General features: G+C 38.0%; 1 long non-coding RNA gene and 1 pseudogene across 1 annotated transcript; both read left to right on the top strand.

The window, feature by feature from the left end:
* Nucleotides 1-6,545: 6,545 nt before the first annotated feature.
* Nucleotides 6,546-9,807, top strand: LOC147487677 (uncharacterized; annotated as a pseudogene).
* A 2,897-nt stretch (nucleotides 9,808-12,704) lies between these two features.
* Nucleotides 12,705-13,673, top strand: LOC147487676 (uncharacterized). Its single transcript, XR_015201300.1, has 2 exons — nucleotides 12,705-12,761; nucleotides 13,428-13,673. It is a non-coding gene; the product is annotated as an uncharacterized LOC147487676 (long non-coding RNA).
* The last annotated feature ends 367 nt before the right edge of the window (nucleotides 13,674-14,040 follow it).

The following is a 14,040-nucleotide window of genomic DNA, read 5'->3' as shown; positions in this document are numbered from 1 at the left end:
AGGCTTTACCTTCGAGTAAGAGTGGAAAAAGAATCAACTTGATACTCTCATCTTTGATATTCTGGTTTTTGAAAGTTCTGAGGACTGATAAAAATTTGTTCATGTGAACATATGGCTGAATATTGTCTAAACCATTGAACTTTGGAAGCATAGAGATTACTGATGCTCTAAGTTCAAACTGGTTAGCTTCTATCTCTGGAAAAACAATACTGGTGGGTGGGTTTCCAATGATTGGCGAATAGAAATCGCACAGCTTCTTCCTCTGCTATGCTTGCATGGGTGGGATAGCTTCAGGATTATTGGTGTCCATAACACCTCCATCATTACGTGTGGCCATTGTATCAATCTTGTCCAGTATTCTTGCTATGCGAAGATGATGAAAAATTATCCTACTATGCTTGAATGCAATTAAACTAATATGTAACTATGCTAAATTAGACTAATATCACTACTAAAAAAGTAACTTTTTGCATCGGACTTTTTGCAGCGCCCAATGGTTTGGTGGCTATTTCCTACTTGTTGCCACGACTAACAGAATTGGTGACAAGAAGTTATCTTTTGCCTCGCCTATGTCTTTCCGTGACAACAAGTTTATTTCTTGCAACTATTTCAAACTGGCCGTGGCTTTAAGTCATTCTTATTGTCACGAGTAGGTTTTGGCCGCCGGCGTGAAGTGGGTATTTTGCAACGATTGTGGCAAGAAGGTTCTTAGTTATTTCCTAAAAAAAACTTATGAAAACACATGCGGCCTGCGTCTGTTTTATTCTTTCCCTCCATTTGTTTTGGTGAAAAAATTGAACCCGCAAAACTTCTCAGATAAGAATTGGAAATATTAGCGAAAAAAAATATAAGAATTGGAAAAATAAGAACGTCCGCCTTCCACCACTCGCTCCACCAAAATCAAAACTTCCGCCTTTTCACCACTCCTTCCACGAGTAGGTTTTGAGCTGTTACTTCCACCACTCCTTCCATCGCCTCACCGCCTTCTTCTTCTTCCCTCCTCCTTCTTCACTTCTTCCTTCCTTCTTCACGGTTCTTAGGTAATATAGTTTTTTTCACAATTCTTCACCCATGTTTTGGGTCTTCAATATAATAGTTTAATTTTTTTCACAATATTTTTGATTCACTATTTCGAATCTAAATTATGTAGAAAAAAAAAATAGTGGAGTTGCAATCTTATATCGATCCCTTTTCTTCGTGGTTCCGTACATCCAGAATAACCTTCATTCCTTTCTATATTATTTTTGGTTAAAAATGCTACTTTTAAGTTTAAAGCTTTAGCTTTCTTCAGTATAAAAGGGTAAAGTTCATAACTTGTTGCTTTATAAAAGGCTCGAATGTTGAATTGTTTTATCTTTAATTTCTTTACTATTAGTACTAACGCCAATTGTTCCGGTTAGGCGTAGATGGTGCATTCTCAACTTCTATCACCTCCGAATATCTTAGTCTTTTTGGCTCTTGTATATTATGATTATTATCCTTAAATAGAGCATCTATGTTAAACTAGCTTGTCCGTAAGCTTCCTATTATCAAACTTCATAGACGCTTTTAATCCTTTTTTGGGGCCTCAATTGGTTTTGAGTCCAACTGAAATTCTATTATCCAAATGTTGTGTGTTTGGGCAATCGAACAATAGAGAGGAATCCAAATAGTTTCTTTGTTAGAGTAAGTTACATAACTAATTTATATCATTGTGTTATTTGTGTAGCTTGTTGTCTAGCATAATTTTTATACTATACCATCTAGGCGTCTAGGTGTTGATGGCATATTTAGAAAATTTTAGTAGCATAATGTCATTTTGTCCTAAATGGAATGATTGCGGACTGATTTCTTTTGTGGTTGTTGGTTTGGTGGTATGAAATCTAGCTTCTTGGGTTATGATAGTTAAATCTACTTTCTCGTTACTTCTAGTGCTCACTCACTTTAGTTGAGTATTGGTTAGGACTTTGGTATGTTTATGGTTATCACATGCTTAACTGATGTCATTTGTTAGTTTGTTAGAAAATGATGTATGTACCAGGACGCCTAGATATTAGTTCACCCCCGATCTCACTTCGCTATGAATGCGAGCGCCTGAGAAAGAAAAATAACAAGTACCAAACCTTTACATAATTGAATTTGTGAGGCTTTTTCAGTTCATTGAATAGATTTTTGAGTATATTCTTTATTCAAATCGATTATTAGTAGAAACCAACTTTTCAATAGGTTTTGGGATTTGGTTAAAGAGACGAGGATATAAGGAATTAGAACAGGTAATAATAAGAAACTTTTCTAGTGTTTTGGTTTGCTGATTAGGTAGTGGTCCTGTTCTTGCCATCTTTATGAGTTCTTGTGTTTGATCATTTTCCTGTGCCTAAGTATTTTTTTTGTTGTTACTTAATGTATGTAGGATATGATATTCTTGGTGAACAAGCTATTGTCTTATTTATTTATTTTCATGTAGTTGTTGTTCGGTACTTGCTACTTAATGGATAAAAGTTGGATGGATCCGACTGTGGGAAAATGTAGTCGTAGGTATATACTTGGTTGTGAGAAATTTATTGAGTTTGCTTGGAATAATCGAGTCGAGGAACTCAGTGGTGAGATTTACTACCCATGTGTTAGATGCCTTAATCTTTTGCTATGGCCTAAAAATGTAGTGGAACATCATATAAAGAATCGGGTATACTACGGAGTTATGTGGTTGGACAAAGCATGGGGAGAGTGGGCGTGAATACCGAGTCCAATGAGGGTGATGATATGCATGCAATGTTGCAAGATGCATTAGGATTTCAGAACATGGTTGGTATAGACAATGACATACCACCGGTCTGAATTCAAATGAGTCTAGTTCCAAATGACACTGTGACGGATGAGCCAAATGAAGAAGCACAAAAGTTTTACAAGTTGTTGAAGGAAGCAGATACACCCTTGTATTCGGGTTGTACTAAGAGTTCAAAATTGTCTTTCCTAGTACGATTGCTTCATGTAAAGTGTCTTAATGGCTGGAGTAATCATTCGTTAGATGTGTTGCTTGAGGTATTGAATGATTCACTTCCAGATGACATCAATATGCCCAAGAATCATTATGAATCAAAAAAACAACTTCGAGATCTTGGGATGGAGTGCATTAAGATAGATGCATGTCCAAATGATTGTATGTTGTATTGGAAGGATAATAAACCGGTCATGGACAAGGATAACTGTGACATATGTGGTGAGTCAAGATGGATCATGACTTCATTGGAGTGTACAGAGAACGGAGTTAGTTCATCCGCGCAAAACCTAAGAAAAAGGTCGCTAAGGTTTTTGCGATACTTTCCCCATAAGGCTAAGACTTCAAAGATTATTTATGTGCTCAAAACTTCTAAAGATATGAGATGGCATGCAGATGATCGTATCGAAAAGATGGTGCTTTGAGGCATCCAAATGATTCGAGGAATGGAAAAGTCTAGACATAAGATATCCTTCATTTGGTTTAGAATCTCGCAATGTTAGACTCGGTATTGCTAGTGATGGTTTCAATCCTTTCGGTAGTCTTAGTTCTATTCATAGCACTTGGCCTGTTGTATGCATTCCGTATAATCTGCCACCATGGATGTGTATGAAGCAACCTTTTCTTATCATGGCATTGCTAATTCTGCCGATAGAACGCTCTTTTACACATTGGCTTTCGCCATACTTATTTTCTTAAGTCCGGTCCACCAAAGTCCGAGGTCCACATCCAAGTCCAAAGTCCAAAGTCCAACGTCCCGATAGTCCTTTTTAGTCTTTACTCACGGGGTTTGGTAGGATAAGTCATGGGATCAAACCTTGGGCTCCGGATAGGTTCACAACCGGAAATTACAACTTTAAGTGAGAAGGATTTTTAGGTTTCTTTTTAGTTGGTTTTAATTAAAATAACGGTAATGCAAATAAAATAAATTACTAGAATATGTAGGTAAACAAAATGTAGAAACAGGGAGAGAGTTAATCATGCTCATGCAAGAATCATTTCTTAACAGTTTTATTACCAAATCACTACATCTCTAATTCGTCTCGTTTCGGAGACGACGTCGAGTATTGATCCCTAGTGCATGCCCACATCTCTAGGTCGCATTTCACTAGCATAAGGAGTTTTAATAATACCGCATCTCTGGTATATTATTTCCGCTCCTGGCTCGATTTCACATCACCTGGACGAATTGGAGAGTCCGTCGACACCGTAGAGTCGCGACGATAGACTGGAGCATCGGCTGATCCAACTTTGTACGATCCTCGATCATTTTGGGACCGGATGTTAATTCTATGCCTAATTCCTAAGTAGTGATTCTAGAATATTAACGAGTCAATCCAGATTTTTACACGAGCATCATAACCCTCCCCCTGAGGGGATTAGCTCATCATCATAGAAGGAATAATAAAACTTGCTGTATACATTAAGTAAATAAATGCAGGACAGAAATTAAACTAGAAAAGAAATGACTGTTATTAAGGGTAAAATAACTTATTGTATTAAGCTACTGAAATAAAAATGGTGGAATGTAAGTACTGAAGAAGAAGAAAAACTAAGCGTAGCTAAAACATTAATATGCTGAAGACCTTATAATGAAGGCGAACCCCTCATATATATAGGATGTCCGGAGGATGATTTAATTCGGTCTTGGTCTGTTTCTCCATTTGAGACATTCAAAACTTTGAATGTCGAGGTTTTGTTTTCACGTGACTTCTTTTAAACCAAGTTTTGTTTACTTAAACAAAACTCATTTAATGTTTCGATCGCCATGCCTTTATATTTGTCCCTTTGCTCAATTTCATTTCCATCTTGAACAGTGCGTGTCTTCTCTCATTGCAAGGTGGCATCAATTTGAAACCATTCTCTCCACCACCCTATGCCGACTCATCATGCCTTCGGGCCCGCAGAGTGTGTCCACTTAGTGTGTGTCTTTTGGCAGTTTTATTTTTTTTGTCGATTTTGGCATTTTACGACTTTTTATCCTTAGCTTGCAGAAGTTAAATTAAGCCGGGTTGCTATGGCGCTTCACTAGCCAACGTCGGCACCTAGATTTATCGATTTGAGCTTGGGAAGTTTCCAACGCTTCTTTATATGTGGGCCCGTCTTGCCTTCCGGTTACTCGCTTTTTGGAAACCCGGCTCTAGTCGGGCTTTGTTGGGCTTCACGGGGATTGAGTGGGAATTCCAAATATTCCCAGATTCTTGTACTTGGCGGCTTCACTAGCCAACGCGGCACCTAGATTTATCCGATTTGAGCTTCGAAATTTGTCGCTTCTTCATATGTGGGCCCGCTCCGCGACCGGTTCTTCTTTTGGAAACTTTTGGAAACTTCGCTTCACGGGTCGAGTGGAAACTCCAAATATTCCCCGTATTCCTGTGTTCTTCGATGCATGTTTTATCACTATATTCATTTTAATTGCGGAAACCTGCAAAAGTACGAAAATATAATTATTACATGATTATTAAACACATAATCGACCAAAATGCTATGTCTCTCGGGGTTTAATATTACAGTTTGGGGTGCTTATCACTGGCCCTAGTAGTCCTGGAAATAACATTGACATGTACTTGCAGCCATTAATTGATGAGTTAAAGGAGTTGTGGGAAAAGGGAGTTGAGACGTATGATGCCTCTTCAAAACAAAATTTTAAAATGCATGCAGCTGTCTTGTGGACTATTAATGACTTCCCAACATTTGCTAATTTGTCTGGATGGAGCACTAAAGGAAAACTTGCATGTCCCTCATGCCATGAGGAGACTTGCTCAAAATGGTTGCAAAATGGGAAAAAGTTTTGTTATATGGGAAGCCGTAAATTCTTGCCACTTGATCATAGATATCGAAAGAATAAAAGTTCTTTTGATAACAATACTGAAATGGGAGTTGCCCCAAGTCCCTTTACTGGAAGTAATGTTCTTGCTCAATTAGATGGGTACGACCAAATCACATTTGGTAAGGCGGAGTGTGATAAGGATGGGTAGAAAAGAAGTCGAGATGATAATTATCTGCCACATAATTGGAAGAAGATCAGTGCATTTTTTGATCTCCCTTATTGGAAACACCTTCGTGTACTTCATAACCTAGATGTCATGCACATTGAAAAGAACAACGATGAGAGTTGGCTTGGGACATTGCTGAATTTAGAGAAGAAATCAAAGGATAACTTGAAGTCAAGGCAAGATTTGGTGTTAATGGGTATGCGAAAGTCACTTCATCCAATAGCTAAAGAGGGTAACAAATACTATATCCCCCCTGCGCCCTATACCTTGTCCTTGACTGAGAAGAGAAAACTTTGTCAATTCTTGAAAGGTATTAAAGTTCCAGATAATTTTTCATCAAATATCTCGCGTCGTGTTCAAGTGAAAGAATGCAAAATACCTGGCCTAAAAAGCCATGATTGGCATGTTCTAATGCGAAGAACTTCTTCCAAATTGCAATACGTGGAATCTTACCTAAGGAAGTTACATTAGTTCTTGTTGATCTCTCTAATTTCTACAAGCAATTATGTTTGAAAGTATTATGGGTTGCAGAGTTGGAACGTCTTGAGCATCAGATTGCTGTCACACTATGTAAAATGGAAATGATCTTTCCTCCATCATTTTTTGATGTTATGGTGCACTTGCCTATTCATTTAGCTGGTCAAGCTAAGCTCGCTGGACCCGTGTACTATCGTTGGATGTACCCAATCGAAAGGTTAGTATATAAGATAATAGTAATGGTTACTCACTTGTATGTATTTTTCTAAAATTTTTTTTATATTTTATATTTATTCAGGTACTTATACACCTTGAAGAAGTATGTTCGTAATAAAAGTAGACCAGAGGGATCTATTGTTGAAGGGTATCTTGCTGATGAATGTTTAACTTTCTGCTCAAGATACTTAAATGATGGGATTGAGACTAAGTTCAACCGGCCAGGGAGGAATGAAGAGATCCAAGTTGTTGGACCAGATGGAAAGTTTTCTATATTTTCGTGAAACAGATCATGCTTTAGGGAAGGGAACGTTTCGGACTCTAACAGACGATGAGTGGGAACAAGCTCGTTTGTATGTGCTAATCAATTGTGAGGAAGTGGTACCGTTTGTTGAGTAAGTCCACCTTATTGAAATCGTTCATTTATTAAAAGAAATATTATTTATAAAATGTCATATATACTCATTATAAATGAAACAATATTTTGTATAGGAAGCACAAACAAGTGATTAGGGATGAGCTCGGGCGGCGGTCAAGTGCTAGGAATATGGACCGTATTCATAATGAACGATTTGGTAAATGGTTTGAAAATCAAGTAAGTGTTAGTTATATGTACGTAGTTAGATTGTGTACGTATATCAGTTTATGTATATTTCTGTAAATTATTGGTAAAACAGATGTTGTTAACGTAGTTTTTATTTATTTATTAATAAATATCAATCATTAATTCAAGATGCTGTTAATGTCTGCCTCGCTAAAGCTCAGTCTGCTAGCTCAAGTCGCAAGTCAAGTAGTGTAGATCGTGGACGCATTTAAAGGAGAGTTAGACTGATATGGATAAGCCTGAGGTAGGTGCCGTCGGGAAGTCGCTTCTCCTACCCCTCTGCCCTCTATTCAACCTATAGCTTTCCCTGTGGTCTTTTAGATTCCCAAGGGGAATTCCCTGCTCTCCGGTTTTGTAGTGAACGGCCTAACGTCAACGAATGAGCTTGTGGTTCATCGGGACACTAAACCGGTCTGTCATAAGTGCCCGAAAGGGCCCTTGATTTTCTGCTTTCCTAGGGAGCATCACATTCAGGTCGTTCTGTTGGCAACTGCCGTTCAGGCGGGACAACGGACAGTTTATTATCTCCCTCGTACCCATAAAAATGGGAAGATTGTCAGCATCGGACCTTCTTGCAGTTCTACTACTAGATGATTCATCACCATTGAATTTAGATTTAGTAGTGGGTTCCTCAATGGATCACATACTGTGAGGAGGCTAGTGGACTCACTGTTAGCTCTGCGTGGCTGCTGATGCTAGACCGTTTTATGTTCGCCATCAAGCATTATAGGGAGGAAGAAAGGGGAGCAGTCTATCGATTTCGATACCGGTAGTGCAGTGATTACACTTGTCTTCTGACAAGCGGGAGTTGGTTAGGAGCCAACTGTTTGCATGGGGTCTCTCTATGTAACCTATAGGCTGTATAACGTAGCGGGTTGTTATTGCTAGGTAGTCTGTTTGTCTACGTAGCTTTTGCGGAGTTATTTGTACACTGCTGCCCCTGACGTTAGGAATGAATACGAAAGACACGGTTCGTTACCAACAATCTAAGTTTTTAAGTTGAGATCCTCCCGCTTCTAGCTGATCACCCCCTGTTATGCCTGTATAGGTTGAAACTTCCATCAAATGTAGATTCAAAGAATTTTCAAACTTCCCCTTCAGTTATGTTATACACATCACATCAGCCAGCTGAAAATTTAATGTCCTTATCTGTTTATGCAAGAGCGTGTGTTTCAAGTGCAAAGAGAACCCCCTAACCGGAGCACGGAAAGCAAATTTGCTACACCGTGGGTGCACCACAAGTGATCAAGTCCCGCCGATCATGGTCATTTTAAAGTATCTCGAGCCATTTCCATGTCAAATGGTACTTGTGTGATCCACCCGACCAAGTAAATTGGCTATACAAGCTCCCCGTATGTACCATAGGCCCTCTTTTCCCACAACAAACCCGCCAGCAACTCCAAAAATGGAGCCAAAAATCTGCAAGTGACCATAACATAGGCGGATACGAGTGACCATAAGATTTTAGGTGCAACTGAGCATTCAAGTCAGCGACTTAAACCGGCCCTAGGTAAGGGGGGGGGGGTGTCGTCGCACTAGAATCGTCAGTACGGATTCGCAACCCCATTGGTCAATATGCGTTCAATAAAATGGGAAATCCTACTATATTAATGCCAATAAATCACATCCTTGTCTCTAGTGCTCCCTGCATTCAAAAAAGCCTGGTAGCTGATGGAATGAACGAGCACAAGCGTGCCCAGTTAACAAGCATGCCCAGTTAATTCAAAGTCAAATATGTATAGGTATTAAACTAATAAGATGTATCCATGCGTATATTAACTTTATTTCTTCTTATTTGAATAGGTCCAACAAATGAAAAAGGATGAGGAGTTGGTCAGCGAGCAACTTCTTAGTTTAGCATATGGTCCCAGTCGATTTGCTTCCTGTTTCATGGGCTGTATTGCAAGTGGGTATAGATTTCACACAAAAGTTCGTGAGTCTCGAAGAAAAACTCAGAATAGTGGAGTTTTTGTATCGGCAGAAACATCGAGCTTTGCAAGCGCGAAAGACATGAATCCGGTGACTGGTAGTGTTGGTTATTAAGGTGTGCTGAATGACATAGTTGAGTTGCGTTATTGCAATGAGAATAGAGTGCTTATGTTCAAATGTGATTGGTGGGATGTTATGACTCAAGCAGAATAAAAGTAGATGAATATGGTTTCATTACTCTGAACTTTACACGAACCTTAGCTACAAATGAACCATTTATTCTAGCATCTCAAGCTGAATAGGTTTTTTATCTTCAGGATAATTTGGACGATAATTGGCGAGTTGTGTTGAAGACTCTTCCAAGGGACTTGTATGATATGGGTTCAGTAGTTGAGCCGACTCAAGATAATATGTCTTGCATGCAGCAAGATGTAGATAACATAGTTGACAACACACACGACATTAACGGTTGGACTAGGAGTGAGATTGATGGAGTAGAAGTTGTTGCGAATATTGTTGATGAAAATGTCGTTGACGTTGATGAAGACTTCATCAATGATAGTGATTGTGATGAAGACATCATTAAATACAGTGACGAAGATTATATGTAGTTTGCAATTTTTATGTTGTTTTTTGTTTTGGGAGTGGTTATTATGTGATTTTAGTTTGCTTTGTTTCTCGTCACCTATGATGTCATATATATACAAATATTTTTTAGTAGGGACCTTTTTTTGTAACTTTTTACTAACAATTCAAGATGGTATCACTAAACAATGTCATATATATCAGTTTCTACTGTCTTCCTTGATGGATTTAATTTGATGAATTGCTTTCTGTGACGATTTAGACAGGTGCAATGGTAAAACGACTACGAGAAGATCCCAGTGGTGGCGGTAAGTTTAAATTTACATGGACCTTCGATCAATTTCATTATTGTTTGACGTGTAATTAATGTGGGGCATATGTGGACAGCTGGAACGTGGGTTAGAGGCACGTCTACCCTTCCTAAGGTATTTGACCAACCAAATGGCTCAAAGTTGGAATTGCTATGGAAAGACAAACAACCAGTGGGGCCTCGAAACATCCAAGCTTGTTCTCTCGAGTCTATTGGAGTATTAATGGCAACGTCACGTTGATTTAACTGGACAAAAAATTGGGAGCTCCAAGATGTAAGCCACAAACAGTGGTTATGGGATAACATTAAAGTATGGACTTTTGGAGTTGCTGCACATATACTTGTTAATAGAAAAGCATTGTCTAATTCATTTCTTAGTAGAAATATGATTCCTCATAGTATAGACATAAATGCAGCATTGCTTAAGCTTTTTGTCTCTCATTTTAGGATTCATGGGAACTTGATGAGACTCGGAAGGATCCCACTTTGGGTCCAATTTCCTCGGACGAATTCAAAAACAAAAAAAGTAAATGGAAAAGGAAATTTTAACCCCCTACACCACATATGAAGAGTGTGTAAGTCATAGTCCACACCAACTATCACAACAAGAGTGGGTTCAGCTTGTGGAGTTTTGGGATACTCCGGAGCAGCAAGTAAGAGAAAGTGTAATATTTAACTTATATATTTTTACATAGTACAATACTAACTAAGTTCAATTCGTATGCATTATGCATTATGCATTATGTACATAGGCCATTTCTGAACGTAACAAGGCTAATCGTGCTAAGCAAATAGCGAAGCACGCTGCTGGAAGAATAAGTTTTCCTCAGTTTGAAGAGATAATGGTACATATGCTTATTATTTTTATATTCCTAATATGGTATTGAATTAGATTAGTAACAATTAGTAAATTTCTTTATGTTTGGTTAGAGTAAGGAGCACGGAGCACCCCCTTCCCTAGGAGATCTTTTTGTGAGGATTCACACAAGTTCAAAAACGCATGACGCTCTTGATGATCAATCAAAAGATTACATTGTATGTATCAGTTTGATCCTTAGTAATGGCTTCAACTTGAATATCCTACTCGGTTGTATTTAATATGGTATGTGTATCTTTTTCCTGGAATATGTAGGAGAAAATGAATCACCTAGCAGGTAGAGATGAACATGGGGCACAACTACCTCTCACAAATGAGATTTATAGGGAAGTGATGCCTCCAGAGCGGCATGGATGTGTGAGGTTGAGGGGACGAGGTGTAACACCAACCAGCTACTTTGGCTCCCGATTATCTTCGGACAATCGGGTGAATGACCTGGAAAACCAGGTGGTTGAAATGAAAAGAGTAGCGGAAGAGAAGGAGGAGGAAAGGCAGCGTGAGATTGAAGAGATGAGGAGGCAAGCACAGGATAAAGATGAGTAAAGGCAACGTGAAATGGATGAGATGAAGAGACAATTCGATGCTCGAGATGCGGACATGGAAGCACGACTAATGCAAAAGCTCTTGGAGATGACTATAACTCGTTCGCGTCTTTCTTCCAATTAAGTAAGTCAATCCTTAACTTGTCATCTGTCCTATCCTCTGTCATATGTCCCTTGCTTGTTTCCTGTTTATATGTCTAATCCTATTTTAAGTTTTATCAATTCCCCCTCTTTCATGTTTATCCCTTTTGTTAAGAAGTATGCATTGAATATATGATTACTGCACCAGTCTTACTTCAATAGAGCCCAATAACACGATTGAATTTCCTCCAAATAGTTTAGTTTACGACATGTTTTCACTACTTGGGAAGGCAGATAGAGACATATTAGATGCCATTTGCTTCTCTTTAAACATGAGAAGTTCAAAGATTCACAGGAATACTTGATAATGTGCCCCTTAAAGTTTGGGAAATTTCTTCTTCATCTGTTAGTTTGTTTGTCATTTGAGACCATCACCATATCGGGAGCACAAAGACCATAGTCTAGCAAAGACAAGAAGATGGACATTTGGCTATGTTTTCTAACCATGAACATCAAGCTGATAAAAACTTGATAACTATTGTCAAGTCAGATAGACCAGGTCTACACATAAGTTAAATAATAATAACTTACAAGCCAAAAAAAATTTTGAATTTAAAGAGAGAACTAAAACCAGTCCAAATTTAGTAAAAGAATTCTAGGAAAACCGAGCTTTAAAGAAGACCTAAAGTTACTTACTCACTTGGGTGTTTCTTCTTGGAAATCTGTAAGTGATAGTGAAGTGTGTTTTTGTTTTTTTTTTTTTTCAGTTCGATGGTAGATTTGATTCATTCACTTAGATTTTCCTCTTTTTTCTTTTTTGAATCAATCTGATTCTGATGAGTTTATTCTCAAGGGTAAGAGGGGGAATCAAATTTTAGTGCTTTGATCAAATTGGGTCCCCATGGCCGCCTTGGAGTAGTCTTTGTAAGCATAGATTTCAAAAGTAGAAGGGTTAACTCCCATTGGATTCAGGCCTTCATTAGAGGCACATGGTTTGGTTTGAAACAGGTTTAGATGTTCTAAGTTCAAACGTCTTGTATTTGTTCTTTTTGAGAAGAACTTACACTGTAAGATCTTTTTATTGGTTCCAGTCGGCACTCTTCAATCGACCGAGATAGTTTTCATTCTCATGGACCATGGAGCGAAGTCCGGAGTATAAGAATCAACAAGGTAATTCAATCTAGTATCCTTTCATTTTGTTCCTTGCCTTTGCTTAAGTCGGTTGATTAAGGTAGCCTTATTGGGCTACTACCAGAGAATCTACAACATTTTCTCTTTTGTACAACCAGTCTGTTTGGTAAATGTGGTAGGGGTATTCTCAAGGGTAAGAAACAGATGGAGATGATCAAAGTTCATACTCCGTACTTTGACAACTTTTTTTGTTCACTTACTTGGTGATTCGGTTTGGAATCTTGTGAGAGCTGAAAAGCTTCAGGTGGGGTTCTTTCCTTTCTTATTAGTTTTAGTGCTCTTGGTAGGTTTTCTTTTTATTCATATTTTTTTTTACTGTTTCAACTCATAGGTCTTAATTCCCATTGATGTACGTATTCATTAATTTGGTATAAAACTTGTTTTGCTGGGTTTAGATGACATGGATTGACTGTTGTACTCATTCTCCTTTTCCTCGGTGTGCGTTTGCTTTCGTTTTTAATATCATTGGCTCTGAATTACCTTCCCGTTCAATTTTTGATCTTATTTTGTCGGACGACTTGGACTGTTTAGAGATGTTAGAATAATCCTCTTATGTCTCGACTTAATTATTGGTAATTCAAATTCTTTTTTCATATGTGATGCCTATGTCCCCCTCTTTCATGTGTATCCCTTTTGTTTTTGCAGAATTGATGATCGAGGAGGCTGGGCTAAATACTGTAGGGTTGCATATGCACGATCAGTTTCGACATCACAAGGATTTTTTTTTATTTTGGTCCAAACGTACTATTGGTTGGATATATAGTAGCTAGGGTTGTACTTGGTTGACTTTTGTACTTCATGATGGATTTTTAGTGAAGTTATTTTGTGGTTTTTTATGTTTTTTGCTAGACTAATTACTCTTAAGAATATAAGGAAAAAATTGTTGGTTTATATTATATAGTATATTTCATAATTACTTGTTTCAATGGGAATGAAATTTGACTTTGTATTCACTATCGTAATTTTATGTTGGTATAGTCTGGTTTGTTTATGCTAAATTTTGTTTAAAAAAAAAAAAAAAAAAAAAGGCTAATTGCTGCAAAAAAAAAAATGCGGAAAGAAAGTGAAGCAACACTTCTTGCCGCGGTTAGTTGCTACAAAACAAATTTAGTGAGTAATTGAAGCAAAATTTCTTGCCGCGGTCTGTCGTGGCAATTAGGCATCCTTTTGTAGTGGCCACCACTGCGGCAAATTGTATTTTGATATTTAAAAACGAAATAATTAATTCAAATTTAATAAACATTTAGCAGCGGCATGA

The sequence above is a fragment of the Coptis chinensis genome, chromosome 7 (genome assembly GCF_015680905.1).
Source record: "Coptis chinensis isolate HL-2020 chromosome 7, ASM1568090v1, whole genome shotgun sequence".
Lineage (NCBI taxonomy): Eukaryota > Viridiplantae > Streptophyta > Magnoliopsida > Ranunculales > Ranunculaceae > Coptis > Coptis chinensis.
This window is presented reverse-complemented; position numbering and strand designations above follow the sequence as displayed.